The sequence below is a fragment of the Labrus mixtus genome, chromosome 2 (assembly GCF_963584025.1).
Source record: "Labrus mixtus chromosome 2, fLabMix1.1, whole genome shotgun sequence".
In the NCBI taxonomy this organism is placed as follows: Eukaryota; Metazoa; Chordata; class Actinopteri; order Labriformes; family Labridae; genus Labrus; species Labrus mixtus.
The window spans coordinates 10425213-10444446 of record NC_083613.1 but is presented as its reverse complement, the minus strand read 5'-3'; positions in this window follow the sequence as shown (position 1 = coordinate 10444446).

Here is a 19234-nt window from a genome sequence, read left to right as displayed (position 1 = left end):
GACTTCATCAGACTCTGTACATATTATGGCGGGGAATGGATTTAATTGTAAAGCCTTGTGAAATTCAACAAACATGATGATTGTGGAACATATCAAATGTTTATTTTTAACCCTCCATGATTGTCTGCAGCTCTGTCTGCAACACTAGAAGACCTTGAATGCTGAACAGTCAAATACTTTAGAATTGAAACAAATCAAATCAATCGGATATAAAACTCTTTTGCAGAGAAAAACACATTACATTTCTAGTCTTCCTCCCTCCGTCTGGCCCTGACCGGGTCTGATGGAGTCCAGGCAGCCTTGGGTCTAACTGTCCTCTGCCATGTGTCGTCTTTAGCACTGACCCATGCTGGAGGAGCAGGGACAGGGGCCCGGGGGCCGAGGTGGAAGAGAGTGAAGGAGTATGTGTGTGTGTGTGAGTGAGGAGAGGAAGGGGGGGTTGGCCTCTGCTAGAGGCTATGGGTGAGCAGAGGGCAGCAGCGTGGGGGTTGAATGTAAGCCATGCAAACCTCTCCTTCCCCTCCATCCAGCTCTCCGCCCCTCCCTCGTGATCCTGGCCTGAATGACATGGATGAATAACAGAGATGTGCAGCGGTACAGGCTGCCCTGCCACTGACCCTGCTGCTCTGGCCAGGCCAGGGACATTATGTGTGTGTGTGTGTGTGTGTGTGTGTGTGTGTGTGTGTGTGTGTGTGTGTGTGTGTGTGTGTGTGTGTGTGTGTGTGTGTGTGTGTGTGTGTGTGTGTGTGTGCGTGCATATGTCTAAGAGGATGTCTTGGTGTGCATGCATGTGTGCAGAAAGTTTCAAGTTTGCATTCTTGTGTGTTCATGTTTTATAATGTGTGTAAGTGCAAGTGTGTTTGTGTGTGTAGCCAGCAGGGGAAAATAAACAATGTGCTCTCCTTGTCAAAGGCACAGCCTCAGGGCTGTGGAATATCTCGGACACAGGGAATGAAATCAAGCAGAGGAAGAGGGAGAAAAAAGTGGCTTCACTCCATATGGCAACATGGCTGAAGCTTGTCACTGTTACATGCACACGCACAAGCTTCTGTGTGTGAGGGAACGCATTTATTAATGAACTTTTGCACATGTCAGACTTCACCATGTATATTATGTATTGAATTTATTTCCTACAAAAAGTACATTTAAAGAAGCAATATTATATTGAGTCAAATCAAAATCTCTGCACACACACACACACACACACACAAACTTGTCTTTAAAACCCTCACAGTTACTATCTTGTAAAACTTTTTGAGAGCTATATTGCTGTAAGATAAAGAACCCCTTCGGTGTGTGTGTGTGTGTGTGTGTGTGTGTGTGTGTGTGTGTGTGTGTACGTGTGTGCGTGCTTGTATGCCAGTGTGTGTGTGTGTGTGTGCTTGTGTGAGTGTGTGTTGTTCTTTGATCTGCAGATATAATGCCAGGGCAGAATGTCTTCAACAGCACTGGGGGGGAAAACTGACAATAAAGAAAGACAGGAGGAGAGAATGAAAGACACAGAAAGAGAGAAAGAAAGAGTTGTCAGCTATCACATATTGTACTCAGGTAAGAAAGTTGTACAGATGTGAATATGCACTGCAGACTTGTCTAACCATCAGCTCCCATTTACAGACAGTGTTGAAGGAAGTTTTTTCCTTATATCCCAAGCCTTCCAGTGTTTCTCCCCTACACCCCAGCAGTGCTTTCTTTCCATAATTAAAGGGCATTTTTGCACCTACTGTGCAGTGTGTACTTACGTTTTTTATTGAGTAAGTAATCTGCATTAGTATCTTGGTCATTTTATGATGTAGATATTCTGTATTATATCACCAACATTGAACTGTCAAGAATCTTTGTTGCAACAAAGAAATAATCTGCTAACATAAATGTCCTTGCTTTTTGTGCAATGTTTATATTGTCCATGTCTGCTATTAAAGGCTGAATGTTTGTGTGGTACAGATCTTGATCCAGCTAATTCCTACATTCCATTTGGAGGCAATACAAGAAGATGAAACTTCTCTTCCATTTCAGTTTGAAACACCACTGGTTGCAGTTTGTACTATCAATGGAATATTGTATCAATCTGTGGCTGAGTAAAATAAACTGTTTTAACAACCTTTGTGGAAAAAAAATGTAACGTTGTCATTCACCAGGTTTAGCCATTGTAACAAAACCACAGGTAATTGAACTCAAAAGCACGACTCAAAACACAGTCTTTGGTTAAGGGAAAAAAAACAGTCTTTACTTCTTACAAGCAGACAGGATCCAAAAAAGTGATCCAAGAGGAAACAAAATGCTTGTACGCTTCACACTGGGGTCAAACACGAACTGGCACAGAAGGAAGGGAAGCCACAAACTAAATACTAAGGTGAGGGGGAAGACAACGAGATGCAGCTGGGAACAATCAGGGCGGGGCAGACAATCACACAGGTGGGAAACACATGAGGGCAGGAAGTGAAGGATCTGAAATGAGAAGAGAGGTTAGTGACCCAAAACAGGAAATAATACAAATAGAAATTAAAACATAACCTAAGACACAGAGCTGGACATGACAGCCTTCAGACAACAGAACATCGAGTATCAAGTTTAAAAAGCTAAAGTTATCCACTTGTAATTTTAATTAAAAATATAACTAGACTTGGCTGGAGCTTTTGAAGACGGTTAGACCTGACACATCCTCGGGAAAACATCTTTGAGAACTCTTGAAAGTACTGCTGCATTGTGAATTAACATAAGACTGTCCCTGGCCTGGATGACTCACCCTCACAGGCATAAAGATATCAACCTTTCTCAGCATAATAATTACACTGTGACTTACACTATCTTTGAATGTACAAAGCCATGTCTTATAAATTATTTCAAAAATAAAAATAGATTAAATACCTGAACACGAGAAAGAGACCAGACTCAGGGACTTTTCAACCCCTTTCAAATCACACAATTCTTTCAATCTGTTGAACGACCGAGCAAGGTTGACTTGAGTCTCACCTGTGCTCCGTCACAGTACCTTTAAGCTTTTTTTGTTCTTTGTCAAAACATGTCTTTTCTCCTTTCAAATCTTTCCACAGAATTATAAATAATTTCAAGGTATTAAATAAAATACTTTTAGCAAGTGTTGTCAAATGATTTTGTTTTTAGAGGTTTATTTTGGGGCTTTATATGCCTTTATTAAGAGATAGGACAGTGGAAAGAGTCAGAAACCGAGGAGAGAGAGTGGGAAGACATGCAGGAAAGGAGCCACAGGTCTGATTTGAACCCGGGCATTGGAAATGTTAGTTGTCAGAGAAGCCATGTTTCTTAAATCTCCAATGGGTCATTTTATGATTTAATTAATTAGATACCTTACACATCAGACCTCAAAAGAGAGAAAATCTTTTTACTAATGTAATGACTAAAATATAATACGTTTTAGATCCAAGAAAGGTTAAAGCGAGTGCTTCAATGGATGAAAAAATGTAGAGGAATCAGCTGCTCTGACATAAGCAGCTGATTCTGATAAGTGACATAATTCAAATAGATTATAAATGAATGACTGTCCTGATTACAAACTAAATTCATTGTGCGTAAAGGCAGTTTAAAAATCTGAAAGTCTGAGGCGTAGACACATCCCTGTTTAATAAAGTGTTATTATACTGCATCAGAGATGTTTTGCGTTGTTGCCGACTAAAACCAGACTAAAACTTTAGAGGGTAAAACTGATAAGCATTTTGGTCTAAATACTAAGATGTGAAATAGCTACCAACATTCACACCGGTCTGGAGATCATTTTAACTCATTATACGTGGTTAACAAAAAAAGAATGGATCATAATCCAAAGGGGTACACATTTAAAAAAGAATATTTCCCATAAATTGTGACAGAGAAGAAGTATAAAATGTAACGATGCAGGTAAATATAAAGTATAAAAAAAATGTCATGCAGTACATGATTGACCTTGGTTCCACGACTATTTGTGCAGACCAGTGGAAGGCAGGAACAGATGGTTGAAAGCATCAGTTCTCCGGATCACCGTGGTCGGACACATTATGCAGCTGAAAGATGCTTTGAATGAGCACTTGAGGTGTTCCTTATTAGACCTTTGGGGATGAGAAGCAGACTTAAGTGTTTACTTAACTCAACAACATTTTTCACACTGTACTCCTCATTATTTTTTTATATCAGTGAAATGTCATATCTGCTCTGCTTTTGTTACCGTTTGCATTAGCAATATACTACACACACTGGTTTATAGTTCTAGAAGAAACTAAAAACAAGACAAAATCAATGATGATTCGTTCTGTTTTATACCACTGTTCCTTGTTCCTTCCGATTGTATTATGTTTTCTACCACTGTAAACCTTACTGTGTGGTCTGGTGATTAATGACACAATAAAGATGGACATTTCCGACAACTGCGCTGACACGTGCGGCCGTAACGATGCTATATGCAAATTCTCAGCAATCAATCTTGGCACAGAAGTGGTTAAGTTTCAGAGGGAGGTGGAACAAAAAGCCAGCCATATTGCCGGTGCTGTGTGCCAAGTGGTAGTCATGGCCCCTGCCCAGCCCTCCTATTACGAGGCTGGCAATAAGCTGGCCTGCCCGCTGGGGAAAACAGGGAGCTGACACCAGGAACATATGCAGCAGCACCTGATTGCTGTGCCACCGCCACGGACGGGGCTGCCAGAGAGCACAAAACACAGCACATGTAGATTCAACACACACACACACACACACACATACAGTAATACTGTATATGGAACATACTGTAGCATGTGTTAAAATGACATATCTGTACAATCTCGAGGACTATCCGCAGACCTTTGTATACACACAAAAATAACAAACAAGCAGACTACACATTTTCCTCATTGCAGGAAGAGGACACACATGCTAAATGCACGCGTGTCCTCTTCCTGCAACACACACACACACACACACACAAAAACAACAACAACAACAAAGCTGGGGAAGGAGCATATTGTAGAATTTACATGAATATGTGCAGACTTAACACTCAATAAGGCACAGACATTCATACACTGAACACATTACTGAATGCTGAGGGAACATATTGTATCACATATCATCATGACCTGTCCGCACAATCAGGTTTCATTATTACAGAATTGTGAAGAAAAATAAAAGACCAAATATGTGGAGTAAAATACATATCATGCCAAATGTTGCACCCGCATGCACAAACACACACATTGACTAACACAGCGAACCCACTGGGGATTAATTTCCTTACTCAGAGAGTATGTTTGTATGCCAGGCTTGGCTGGTGTGCCGGTCGCCCGCGGTGCACCACACGCTGCCATGCTGTGCCAGCAAACAGCACCGATGCCCTCCATTTGCAGTGTCACATATATCAAATGCATGCTGCTATCACTTAGCCCTCAGTAGTCTGAACCCTGACCGCCTGCAAGCCTCGCTGTGCAAAATGTGTGCTTGTTTGTGTTTAGCACCCAGTCCTCTTTCACTGCTACAAACTCATATGGATATTTGATTGACGACGGTTCGGTATAATGCCGTGATTGATTGTGTGAAAATCAGAGTGAATGAGAGTGTTTTCGGGATTATCTGTGACCAGACACTCACCCAGCTCCGCCTCAACACAAACTGACATGTCTTGGGATTTTATTTCCTGCCATTTTATGGAACTTCAAACAAAATTATAAACCCATGACCTTCTTATAATCTCGCACGCAAGTAAACACACACACATACACACACAGATGCACAAACCAAGCAATAAATGCACATTTAAATTGCAGACATATTTTGTACCTCTTTGGTGGGTAAACCACAGTCACTGCATCATTATTGAGCACTGAGTGTTATAAGGAAGAAAGCCTGAGAGGACGAGGAGGTGGGGGAGTTGTTAGAGACGAAGCCTGCATTGTCCACTCCCTCTCAAAAGGTTTTTCTGTTGTTCCTGGTCACGTTCTGAACTGGATGCGACCCTACAGGTGTCCCTGCTCTCTAAATGTGTTCCCCAGACCCTTCACAAGCCCCCTTCAAGCCGCTTGTCTGTGACCCCTGACCCTGCAGACCCCGGGAAGTATGGGTAATGGCAGGCTTGTCAATAAAGTTCAGGGTCACTAATAGACTTGCTTTGTTCTGTGATGTCAGCTACCAAAAAGGAAAAGACGAAGGGGGGAAAAACTCTCTCCAACCCACCATCCTTATAACGTATCTGGGTCCATTCAAATTAAAAAATGGGTGCTTTTGATTGTAAGCCCACAACCCACCACCTTCCTCTCCACCTCTCCACTCCTGCCCGCCTGCCTCTCCTCGTCTTCTTCAATCTTCTTGCTCGGCTCTCCTCGTCTTTAACTCCAAAGAGGTGCTTGTGCGCTGGGCTAAAAGGTCCTAATGTGTCTGCATTCATGGAGCCAGACCATAGAAGGCTGTTTTTAACCCTGTTTACGGCCTTGCATCCATTTGGCCAGGAGTCCTTCACTCAGCGTCCCTCCCCCTCTCCATATCTCGCTCCATTTTTCAACCTCCTTCACTCTCCCTTGCTCTCTTTCTCTCTTCCGCCCACATCCCAATCCTTTTGTGATGGGATATGAATGCACTTTGCTAGTTGATAATTACACTCTCCTTCTCTGCCCTTCTCTCTCTTTCTGACAGTGGGATCCACAGGCAGTCCTTATTCAGCCAGTAATTTGCCTGTCCTCCTCATTCATTGAGAAGGTACAAATTATCCCTCACACGGGCACTGGCTATTCTCCCTCCCCGCTAGTGTGATGAGGATTGCACTAAAAAGAAAATAGCCGAGAATATGCACTTTGTATCTGCTCTAAGTGTAATCTAAAAGAGGAGAATTGTGTTTCATTCTGAAAGTACAGATTTCTAGATAATTTTGTACGCCAATGGAAATAAGTAATAATGAACAAACCTAATAGTACAGTATTTTACAGTTAAAGTAGTTTTTGATGATACAAACATCTCCATAAAATGAATTTCAAACAATTTGTTTTGAACGTTTGGTACCGCATGGAATACAAAATGGTTGGCCTAAGGACAATAATTACAGTAGACATCACAGTTGGCCATCTTGAGATCATTTACAGAGATGATTTCTTGCATTAAAGTGTCCAAGTGCAGGCACATTTGGACATTTGCTCCTCGTTGCCCTTTCATCAACATCCATAGCTGAGGTCTCACCACCGACCCAACTGTGTTTAAGCCTCGTCCAAAATAGCCGGAGCGACAAACAGATAGTTAGCAAATGAAAGGATCCCGCGACAAATTACTTACAGGACGCTGGCTTCTTGTGAGCATATGTGTCTGCAGCCATTTATATCGGCTTTATGAGTGTATAGTTTTGTCAGGATTTATGACTGACTATGAAATGCGAACAGTATAACACCCTTCAAGTCTGGGCCGTTTCGAGTCCTTGGTTTATTTCAGCATATCTGTGTGAATTTAATTACAAGGGTTTTGATCACAGTTAAGAAGTATGACAGCACTATGGGCCATTTTGGTCATTAATTTATGAGCTGTGTTGGCCGGATGCATGAACCTCATTGGCAGGGAGTGAGAGTTCAGACAGCCAGTGGCGATTACAGGGCAAACGTGACCACCGGACAGACAACAACTGTCCTGGGAAATCAACAGGAAAAGCATTTTGAAAAGACCATAATCATGTTTTGTCAAGTAATTACAGAAGGAAAAAAAAACATATAAAACACATGGTGATAACGGGACAAACACTGATCATAACTGTACAGAAAAAAAGCCTTTTGGTCATAGAGGGACAATGGAGTACAGAGGCACCCATTGTTCCTTGACTCAATGAACTATGCAGCTCATTAGGTGGAGCTGCCTAAGATTAAAGAGATGGATATGAGCAGAGGAGTCAAGGCCCGAGGTTAGAACTGGGGGGCGAAAATCGACACTCTGCCACAGCAGAGATGATCCCGCTCCTGAGCCCCTGACCCCACAGCAGGCTGCAGCCTTTGATTCCTCTCCTCCTTTTTCTCATCCCCACATCAAGAACACTGATCGTTTCATCTCCTTGCATATTATCAGACTCCACCCCGTCCTCCTCATCTCTAATAAAGAATATCCGTCTTTTCTTCATCTTTCCCTTCCTTTTCGTGCTCTCTTACAACTGTTGTCATCTTCCTCCCTGTAAGGGGTCCATAATTGATGGATTTCATTGAGGGTGTAGGTGTTGTATGTATATCTGCCAAAAGCGCGATGGCATTGATATTCTCCCCGAGGCAAAGGAAGAGAGAGGGAGGGAGACAGCGAGGGAGAGAGAGGTGACCCTGCTGGCTGAGTGGCAGTGGCCGTCATGCATAGCATCTCTAAAATGGAGAAGGGGGGAGTGGGGGTTGGAGGGAGGGTGAATGTCACTTTCAAGTGTCTCCTCGGCACTCTTCCTTAATGAGAGATGGGTTCTGCTCCACAGACAGCCAAGGGGACCAAGAAAGGGCCCTCCCCGCCTCATCCTCATTCCCCCCCCCCCTCCACCCCTCAGATCTCCAATCCTCCTAGGAGCTGACAGCCCGAAGATCCGCGAGCTTGAGTCTCCTCCACCTGCACAACCTCATTTCCCCATCATGACAACAACAACAAAGGTAGGAGGCTTTTTGTTTACTGGTACTGTCTCTGTCTCCACATCTTGCACATCCTCCCTGCATCACTCTTTATCAAAAATGACCCCCTCTTTTATCCTCCCTGAGAATGAATGTATCTTTTCACTTCCTACCTCACTCTCTCCTTTAGTTAGGGACGCACACTGATGCTATTTAGCTAGCCCGGCTAGTGATTCATCCACTCCAGCTGAAGGGAAAGGTGAGAGGAGAGATCTCCCAGGACTCCTCGCAGCCCCCATCTGTCAGACGCACCCGGCCCACTGATTTACATTTACCGCAAGGATTTATGGGATGCCCGCCACAAAACGAGTCGAAGCAGCAAGAATCATGGCGCGGAGAGACAGAGCAGGGAAATTATTCAAAGCAGTGATTATTTTGGGACGGCCATTACGCATGCACACCTGATCAGGGGGTGTCACCCGTGACTCCCCCCATCCACCATGATGGAGAGGGGCCTCATCTGTGCTGCGCTCTTATTTTACCTGGCTTGCATAAAGGAGAATTCTCCTAGGCACCAGGAGAGCCTACTAAGGCTAAATTAGGCCCCCGGACAGGCAGAGGAGAAGGGAGAGAAGAGCAGATGAGGCAGTTATGTATGCACAGGGGATTGAGATGAGGGATACTGGTCAAATTCACGATCAATCTTAAAGGCAACATATTGTGGTCGTATATTCACAAATGGGTATTTTCTGCTTTCTTGGGAGTTATTTCTGTGTGAGGGTGTTCAATGTGCTAGTCCTAGATCCATAGCATTGCAAATCAGTGGACAGTAATTGCAGGATATGATTATAAATGTGCAAATTTCTGTAGATTTCATAGATGACATTTGCTGATCCACCTGCTCTCACTGTAATTCGAAGGCCCAGAAAATGTCACAATGACGGCCCTGCTTTCAACATGGCTCTTAGAGCTCTGTTAACCCGCCACCGACAGTGAGGACCATCACTTATAGTCATTACTTACAGCACTTTGCAGTCACTAGCTGAGAAAGGTTAGCATAGCCAAGTTTGAGCACACGCACCTTTAGCTGTCGTGTTACAACCAGGGTCAGCTCGACTGCAACTCTCAGCCCTCCTCCTCCTCCTCCCCTCCACTCCCCCGTCTCCTCGCCAAGTTCATTATCAGTGGCCCCCAGGAACGACCTGATTTCAATCCAGACGCACTTTGTTCAATTGCCCTACATGGAAGAACTTCCTGGAATGGGGCCAGTTGATTACGCTGTACAACCAGTATGCTTATTTTATTTAATGCCCAAAACAGCAGATAATTTTAAAAATCTAGGGCATCTAATCATGAGCTCTTTTTTCTGCTTCTTTCATTTGCTGCCTTATGTATCCATTTCTTCTACATGTGATTTTTACTCTCTGAGCCAACATACTGAAAATGTATCTTGGCACACTTAGCACAGATTGTCTGAGTGGTGTCAAAGAGCAGCAAAGAATTGGTTATTAGCCGTTAGCAATTAGCTAACCTCAAGATGAAAGGGGCAAGGACTAGATCTTAACTGTAGTGATGAGGTCAACAGGAGTGACCTCTAGCTTGTGTTTTGACCTCAGAATGACAAAGAGATGACTTCACATCCACACTGAATGATAAGCAGCGAGGCTATACTGGAAGTGCCAAGTAAGCTAACGTGGTGTTTTGGAGAGGTAGTTATTGAGTCTGCCACAGGCATTTTTCCTCCTCTTTCATGTTCTCTTAGTGTGGCCAATGTGGTCTCATGAAATTTTGAGAGCCTGCTGTCTTAAATGACAGCTTGCGCCTGATTTATGGTTTTGCACCGAAATTAAATTGCATCTTAATCATTTTAATGTACTTTTTGAAACATTTTCATCAGTTAGTTTTGACGTAAGATATTGTGATTGTATCCACTGCTCCAAAAGTCATTTACTCCCATACATAAAGTTACTTGTGCTTCAAACTAAAGAAATGCCCTTAAAGGCTTTAGATGGGATTTTTTGATCCAGCAGATGTCGCCCTTGAGCACCAGCATGAAACCAAAACAACTTGCGCTGCATTGTTGTGTTAGCATGCTAATGCTAGCGATCTTTATTAAGCTCATATCTTCACACTGCATGTAAATTACCTGAAATGAGCGTGATCTAGAAACACAGTTAAGCAGTGAGTACAGTACATTATTCTTCTTTTCTCTAGTCCCTCAATTAAACAACTTTTATACACGAGGGGAGGAGTCAGCCGCCGTCCTGGCAATGTAAACAAACTGAAGATAGGACTCGGAAAACTCGGAAAACATCACAGACAGTGGGACTCGGGTGTTACACCCATTGTAGACAGTCATGACTCACAGAGTTATTTTCAGAGGATATACTTGATTTATATTACATTTAAGTGTGAAAAATCACATATAAAGCCTTTAAAGCCACTATGAGGAGGTTTTTAGATGGTAATTAAAGAGACTAGAATTTATACTAATGTCTCTTTATGACGTACAAAAGCAGGAGATATCAGTGAGGAAATGTCATATTTTCATTTAGATAAAAAATTGTATTTATTGTGTTTGTTCGTCTAAAACTGGACTATAAAAATACTTGTAAACATGTTAGTTTCACTGAAATCATACTTTGTTGAGTTTCTAAACGTCAGCCACACATCCAGTTTGCTGTTTGTGAACTTGTTAGCAAGATCAACCAGAGGATTGACCAATGGTAACTACCTGAAAGGCAGCATATCGCCACCAACTGTAGCAGAGTCAGACATACTGTACTTCCGTCAAAAAATCTGGGACAGTAGTCCAATTAAATGACCTAATCGAGCAATAACTGTAGCTCGACTTAACCGTGAATGTAAATGAATTACTAAATTGAATTACCTGTTAATGCACAAAGATGACACCAGTTGCTTCCTGTTATATATCTGATTAAGTAACTATTAAAACAGTTGATGCAGCATACATAACTCTTGGAGCTACAATCAGAAAACAGAAGATACAATTATCTGTTAAGTTCAAAAACTTGTTTTAGTATGTTATTTTCTCATCAATAAAGTCTTTAAAGTGCTTCTTCTTTTTTTTAAATCTCCCCTAATGTGATGAAGACTACAGCAGCATTTTTGAACATTTGGAAATGAAGGAAACCGTCCACTCTGGAAACAGTCTCTGTCTCAGAGGAGCTGGGGTGTTTTATGGCATCTCTCCGGCCAAAACTGTGAGCCTCTTACCTATGAGACACATTTACAGCCATTAGAGAACTGGACAAAGTTCAACAACGAGCAGCGCAATATCTCTGTTTTACTACACACTCTTTTCCCTACTCATCTACTGCCTGTCTGCTATATAAGGGTCTTTATTGAGATGAAAAGCAGACTGAAAGTCACTTTTTGAATCCGATTCAAAGAGTCTTGTTCGTTCTGTGATAGTCTTTTTCCTGGCAGTGAATGATGGACTCGTTTGAAACGACCTGCTCTTTGTGCCAGCTGATCCCAAGATGATGAGTGGTTTGAGCGGGTCCAAAGGAAAGTTGATTTGCCCCCAAAACACAGAATCCTTATTTTTGTCTGTTTGAAAGTAGAACAAAGAATGAGAATTGACTGTAGTCCATGCTAAGTCTCAGAGAGAGAGGTGTGAGCAAAGCCTACTGTAGGGTTTAAAGAGGCGAGAGGGAGTAAAGCAGCTTGGACGGGCAAAGCGCTGGACTATGTGGGCAGATTAGTATCACAAGGATTCCTCAGAGGGATGAGGTGATGACGGAAAGTCTGCCTTACATTATATTCTCAAATGTAGCTGCTGAATGTACTGAAAATCACCACAGAGAGATTAGAGCAGCGTAATTCATTAACCCCTTTACCGAAAGATGAAGAAAGCAGGGTTGAAAAAGCTAAGACACTTCACTGGCACCATCCAACCAATGAACAAAAACAAATGTAATGGCTGTTAATCATGATTAGCATACTCCTTAGACCTCTCACACCATTGTCTTTGTCTTTCATTCATACAAACCGGTGGACATAGCGATGCTGAATATGTGGCATAACATATGTGGGAAATATGCGAAAGCTTTTGTGGCCTGATGGAGGAACCACCTAATCTGTGGGATAGCTTTCCCTCAGATCGCAGCTCTGAAAGGCTCTTAAGCGAAATAGGACAAAGAGACTCTTAATTTCCAATACGGCTCCATCGGTTGTCAACCCAATTAACTGATCAGGAGGGATCAGTCTGTGACAACTGTCAGAGCACAACCTCAAAACAAAAGTGCTATTGTGCCTGGAGGAAAAACCTACATGCCCCGGTCAGGAGGACGGGTGGGGAAACGGTAAGGCCAAGGCTTCTGTGTTGTCTTTACACATTTTGGAGCATTTTTTGTTTTTATGTACAAGATTCTTTCCTTACTCTCGTCTCCCTGCAGCAGACGCTGTGCGCAGCCGCACTGACGGTATTTTCAGCCGATTTGGAGGCAGCGTTGAGGCTAAACGCTGGTGACAAAGAGGGATGCCTGGAGGACTCTTCAAACGTCCATCCTCACGCGACATGAAGCGGACAAGACCCACAGCAGCTCTAAGACGGGGTGCCAGTCTGAGCATATGTTACATAGGGACAAAGCAATAGAGAGACAAGGGAGCGAGACAGAAAGGTAAAAGGGTTAATGCAAGGCAAGATAAGACAGACAGACAGGCAGACAGACAGAGAGGTGTGGGTGATAGAAATAAGGAACAGAGAGGTGGGGAGGGGGGGGGAGTGGATGTTGAAAGAAAAAGAGAGGCCGTGCATAAAAGGACGGAGGGGACGAGGGGGGGTGAAGAGAGGGGAGGAAGTTTGAAGTAAAACTGTTGGGACATGTGTGACATTAGGACATTGGGGCCCTGGCAGGAGTTGTGTCATTGGTCCATATGACTTGTGTGTGTTGCCTGGGTGAATTAAAGCGTTGTAACAGTGCTGGAATGGTCACTGTATGTCACTGCCCTTTCCATCAGACGCCCTGTAATGACATGTCAAAACATTTAGAGGGACGGCATGCTGAAATGTCGCTGATGACTAAATGTCCGCTGGCTGACAAAAAGGAATGTTTTGTTCAAGAATTAATAATTTCATAAAAATGTATTTATCCGTAAAAAAAAAAAGGTCTCAGAATTACTCTTAAATAAAGTAAAAAGAAATGTCGCTCTAGGGGTTTTTGTAATTGAAGCCTATGTGTTTAGTTCCCGAGGGCTGATGAGACTGAGCAGAGTCCTTCGGCCATATAAACAAATCCCTGGAGCAGAGAAAATGCCACGGTGCCCCAGACCCCCTAACAAGGGATCTGACTTGACAAGAAACAGACACAGGTCCAAACCTTGGCCTCAAGGCCTTAAATGCATTCCTCGCCAGTCCACAGAACATAAAGTGAGGCGGAAATATTGACATTATAAATTAATCACACAGGGAAATCTTAGATTTAGTCACATCAGCAAATGACACAGATTTATATGTTTATTCAGTCATACATGACAAAATATTTTCACATTGAATCCAATTCAAGTTTAAACAGAATTCCCTACTAAAAGTCTTAACTGCATCGAATGTTTCCTGACCTCTTGACTTTATAAAATATACTCAAGGTCGCTGAAGATACTCTTAATCATCATTAGGATTAGTCAATTTTGGTTGCTTTTATTTCAATGGAACTGCAATGTTTTTATTATCACTTTTAACCCTAGACCAAGCAGCAACCCTTTGAAAAATGAAGCCAATGTAGAGGTGCAAAATCCTGCAGTTCACAGAGGGTCCGCTTGAGGCTGGATTCAGGAGACCTTTAAGTCCCATGCAGACTTCATTAAGAAACACCAGTTTTTAACAATGGAAAATAACTTGTTAACAGCCTGATTAAAAAAAAAAAGATTTTTGTTTGATTAGCAATTGTCTCATGGACACACACTGTACTTGGGGTGAATTTTTTATAACTATAATATTTTATGAAGGATATTAGTTAGGCTTAGTTAGGTGCATGTCTGTCCTGATTGACGGTCGGGCGTGATGTAACCGTTTGTCAAGAGGCTTAAAACCTGCCTCTGCTCCAGCTCTTAGTCTGTTGTTAGGTTGACTGAACGTTATAGAGGGTTAAGACAGCATTTCCAGCATGATGACTGCCATCGACGTGCCTCCAAAGCTCCCTGCAGTAACAGATGGATGACACCACTCTATTGACTTCTCCACTATTATTTACAGTCTATGTTCTTTACCCGTATCCATAATGAAAAAAACTATGGTTGACATTTTTGGAAAAATTATTATTCAGACACATTTACCGTGATAATGATAATAAATGATCGTCTCTATTCAGATCATTCAATGCTTTCAATGCTGTTTCTGGGATTATACGTTGCATTCTGAGTTTTTTAAGTTTCCAACACTAATGCTAACTTACTTCCTGTTTACCTTTGACCTATGTGAAAATAAGCTCCTACAACATCCCTTTGTGCCTCCTTCAAATTAAGCGGTGAAGTCGGCAAAATAAAATTGAGAATGTTAGCAAAAACCGCTCTTCTAAATCATAATTGTTGAAACTGAGCTTAATATGCCAACATATAACAATTCAACTATAAACCAGAAAAATCAACACATATAAATGTAATGTATTTCAAAGGTTACATCACAGATTTGACAAACATTATTAAGTCATTCATCAGTGACAAAATACTACTCAGCCTGTGATTGTAGATGTTTAATTTACATTGTGGCGGTTGACATAGCTCATGAAAAGGACCCTTGTGATGTCATCAGGGTAAATGTGGGTTTTAGCTTGGAAAGTCATGATCTTACAATAAATATTCAATATTTCTGGAGATTAACCAACATTTGTGCCTACTTTTAAATTGTTTTATTCTAATGTCTTTAAGGGCTGACATAAACAGAGAACCAGCCACACTTACATTCACACCTACAGGTAATTTAAAAGTCACCAATTAACCTACCGCGCATGTCTTTGGACTGTGGGAGCAAGCTGGAGAACCCGGAGAGAACCCACGCATGCACAGTGAGAACATGCAAACTCCACACAGAGAGGCTCCTGTCAGGCGGGGATTCAAACGAGGAACCTCTTTGGGGCAACAGCGCTAACCGCTGCACCACCGTGCAGCACATTCTGTATATACAGTATATTCATGTTAATATGAACATTTTACATGAATCATTTTTTTAATATTAGAAAGTCAGTATTCATTCATCAGGAATGCATTTATTTTTGCTATATCCTGACAATAGGACAGTATTTTATAGTATATATAATATATAGTATAGCATAGGATAGCATGTAAAGGTGTCAAAATAAATGAAAATGCATTTTAATTCAAGCTCAATTAATATTTTTGAATGAGTTTATATTAATGGACACTAAAAATATTTTTTCTCAAGAGATCTTTTGTTCTTGGTGATGTCAATGCTAAAACCAAGGGGATAACATTTGTAATTATATGTATTTCTCTTTGAATAACTCTGCCCAGTATGTTGCACATCCTTCACCAGGCATTATTCAAGAACCAACAGTAGCTAATAATGAAGACTGACCATCTCGGGAGAGAATAACAAATCGGCCTTGGGTCAAGCAGTCAGCTTAACACACTATTCATTCTCCAAGGGTTATACAGTATGTAGTAAAAGAGTTACCAAAGAAGTAATAGAAGCACTGATAAAAGAAAACATTTCAAACTTTTATAACTTAAGAGAGCACTCACTGCAGGCATTCATGAGGATTAACTCTTTGTTCTCCACATACTCGTCGATCAATATCCCACAGGCCCAGACATCTTTATTCGCAGACAGCTCGAATAGGGCTCAAAAGGAGGGGAAAAAAACGAAGTACCCTATTCTGCTCGCTCTGCGTGTTTCAAGGCACAGATATTTCTGTCTCCCTCTTAATCTAGCCTGCATTCAGGAAGATCTTGGTTATTGTGTGAGTGTATACATGCACGGTTTAATGAACTGCACCAGGTGATTCTAATGGATTAGAGGATTTATCAATTCTAATGTGTTCAGACACACATTAAGATATATTTATGTAAATAACTCAATTCTTAACCTCGTATGTGACTCTTTTTAGTAGGACTGGGACAAAGTAATTAAACCTAAAGTCCGGTGGGGAAAAGAGTATTTGGAAATCGCAGATAAGGGTCAAGAATAACAATAGAGCAGTACGCCAAACATGTGTTTGACGACATAATCCTGGGGCTTCACTCCCACATCCGAGCTTCTTCAGGCTAATCCATCTGTAAACAAACAACAATCTTCACAACACATCTAATTATTAGAATTATGAGGAAATAAGAGATACCACACTAGAGGGGGGAAAAACTGTTTTTCTGGTAAAAAAATATGTGTCCTCATTCCTTTCACCCCGATGGTGGACTCCCACAGTTCTTGGGCCTTTGTGTCTGTCTCCTCTTTATGAATAGAGGCTTAACTCTGGCCTGAAGCAATGCAGCTTCTGCTCCCTCATTGATAGCCAATGCATAATTCATTTATTTTCATCATATCATCAGATGTGCATAAGCTTCAGCCGCTTATTTTTTGAGGAGCGACATTTACCATTATTTTTTTACCCATTACTTCTCAGGGTCCTGATGGAACACCTACATATTATTCACAATCATTCATGACCTCTCAACTTTATCAAGCCCCCAGCAGAGTTGAAAGTGATTCTATCTTATTGATTATCAGAGGGATTAGCTCCCAGTGAAAGTTAAGGTTACCCCCCAAATGCTGTTGGTCAATGAAAGGGAGTGGTTCCTTTTCGTCCAAAGAGTGTCAGTGCACGCTACACTCCAAAGTGGGAAGTCAGAAGCTTAGTGTGTATGCAAAGACATAGAAATTAATATATTTTTATCATACATGCATTCTTAATACAAGATTAGTCCAAATAAGTCTAAAGTCTAATAAAACAAAAACTGTCATTCAATCGTTCTGCACTACAGGCAGGCAACACAAAAAAAAGCTTCTTTCGTGCAGACAAAACACAAGCTGGCCAATAGGTAAGATGAGGAACAAAGAGTTTGAAACTCTATATCCTGTGTCCACGGCCCTGTGTGTAAGTCAGCGCCCTGGACCAATTACCCAGCGCTCTCTCCCCTACCTTTCTTTACTTCCAATGAAAGACAAACAAAACCCCAAAAGCAGCTGGCTTGCCCGCTGCTCCTGTATGAAAGCACTGCTTCTTTCTCGGCCCTCTCTCCTCATCCCATGCACACAAGTCTCCAGCCTTGACCATACATTATCTTTCAGGCTCAATGCTCCTCTTCCACCTCTCCTTTTCCCTCTCCTCTCCTTTTCTCTACCTCTATGAGAATAAAGAGTTCCTAATGACCGTGGGCTCTCAAGGGCCTGCTGGTGCCCGGGTACTTGAAAGTGCGGCGTAGTGGAAAGTGGTGCGGGGGGCACCTCCTCCTTCTCTTCCTCCTCTTTTATCACAGGTGAGAATAGAGGGTCAAGAGGGGTTAATGTGCTGCTGTTGCACAGAGGTTTGGGCTATCACCATGGCAGCAGGCATGTCAAATACCAAGGTGCATTTATTCCTTGGAAAACAGAGGTTTGTTTGGGACTTGTTTTTTTGGCCTTTGGGTTCAACTTCATTTTCAAATTGTAGGTTGAAAAGGTTTAACTTTGACTCCTTAAAGTAAGCTGAAGGTGAAAGGAGGATCTTTGAATGCTGTTGAGGCACTATTAGGTGACCTTGACGAGCCAAAGTTCCAAAAGTAAATGTTTTCCTCCTGTGGTCATACCATGCTGAAGAATATGAATGAAAGTAACAGAGTCAAGGACTGAGGTCATTGCATGGGTTTCAAGGGAAGATAACAACTGGACATGTGTCTTAAGGTTCATTGGTGCAATAATAATGCACATATACATACCAGTTTAGCATAAAATACTTTTCTTGACAAGCATGGCACAGATACATATGGCTCTTTATCGTGGGGAGCAGAGAGATTGTTTTGCATAGTGCAGACCTGAGAAAATTAATCATGAAAACCCTGCAAGGCTCCATGTGCTAATTTAAATTCCACGTCCAAAATAAATTAGCTTGCTCCTTTATTCTTTCTTCCCTCAGACTTGAAACAAATGCAGGCAAATCTAAAATAATTAATTTGAAAGGATAGGAATTAAAGTACATTTCGATCTAACCATTCCGATGCAATTTGCATTTTGATTTCTGCGATTTCTGCACTTTTTTGTATTATTCTCTCTTCCTCCCAAGGTTCTCACTTTAATATCACTGTGGATCAAAAGGCTTTCATTAGGGTTTTTGCACTCCTTCCAGCATTGTTTGGCTCCTTGGATAACAACAAAGTGCCTTCCCCTACTCCAGGGCCAGGTTAGCCAAGAAGAAAGGAACGGTTATTCCTGGGCTAAGTTCACATCAAACACAAGGGGCTCCAAGTGAGAGAAGATGAAAGCGCCAGGCCTGACCCGGAAGATTAGACCAACACTGCTGCCAGCTCTGTAGAACCCAGGGGCCATTCTCACTCCGGGATCCTACCCCTCCTCTTCATACGGCACAATGGACTTTAGCACAGAGCAAGCCTGGAAGAAGACGGGTGTAAAATATGAGGAGAGAAGGAGATGAAGAACAGAGAAACAACAATACAAAGGAGAAGAGCTATGTAGACAAAGAGGCAGAGGGGAAAAGAAAGAAAGAAAAATGTGATATGATTTCAAGAGTGTAAAACTGCAGACT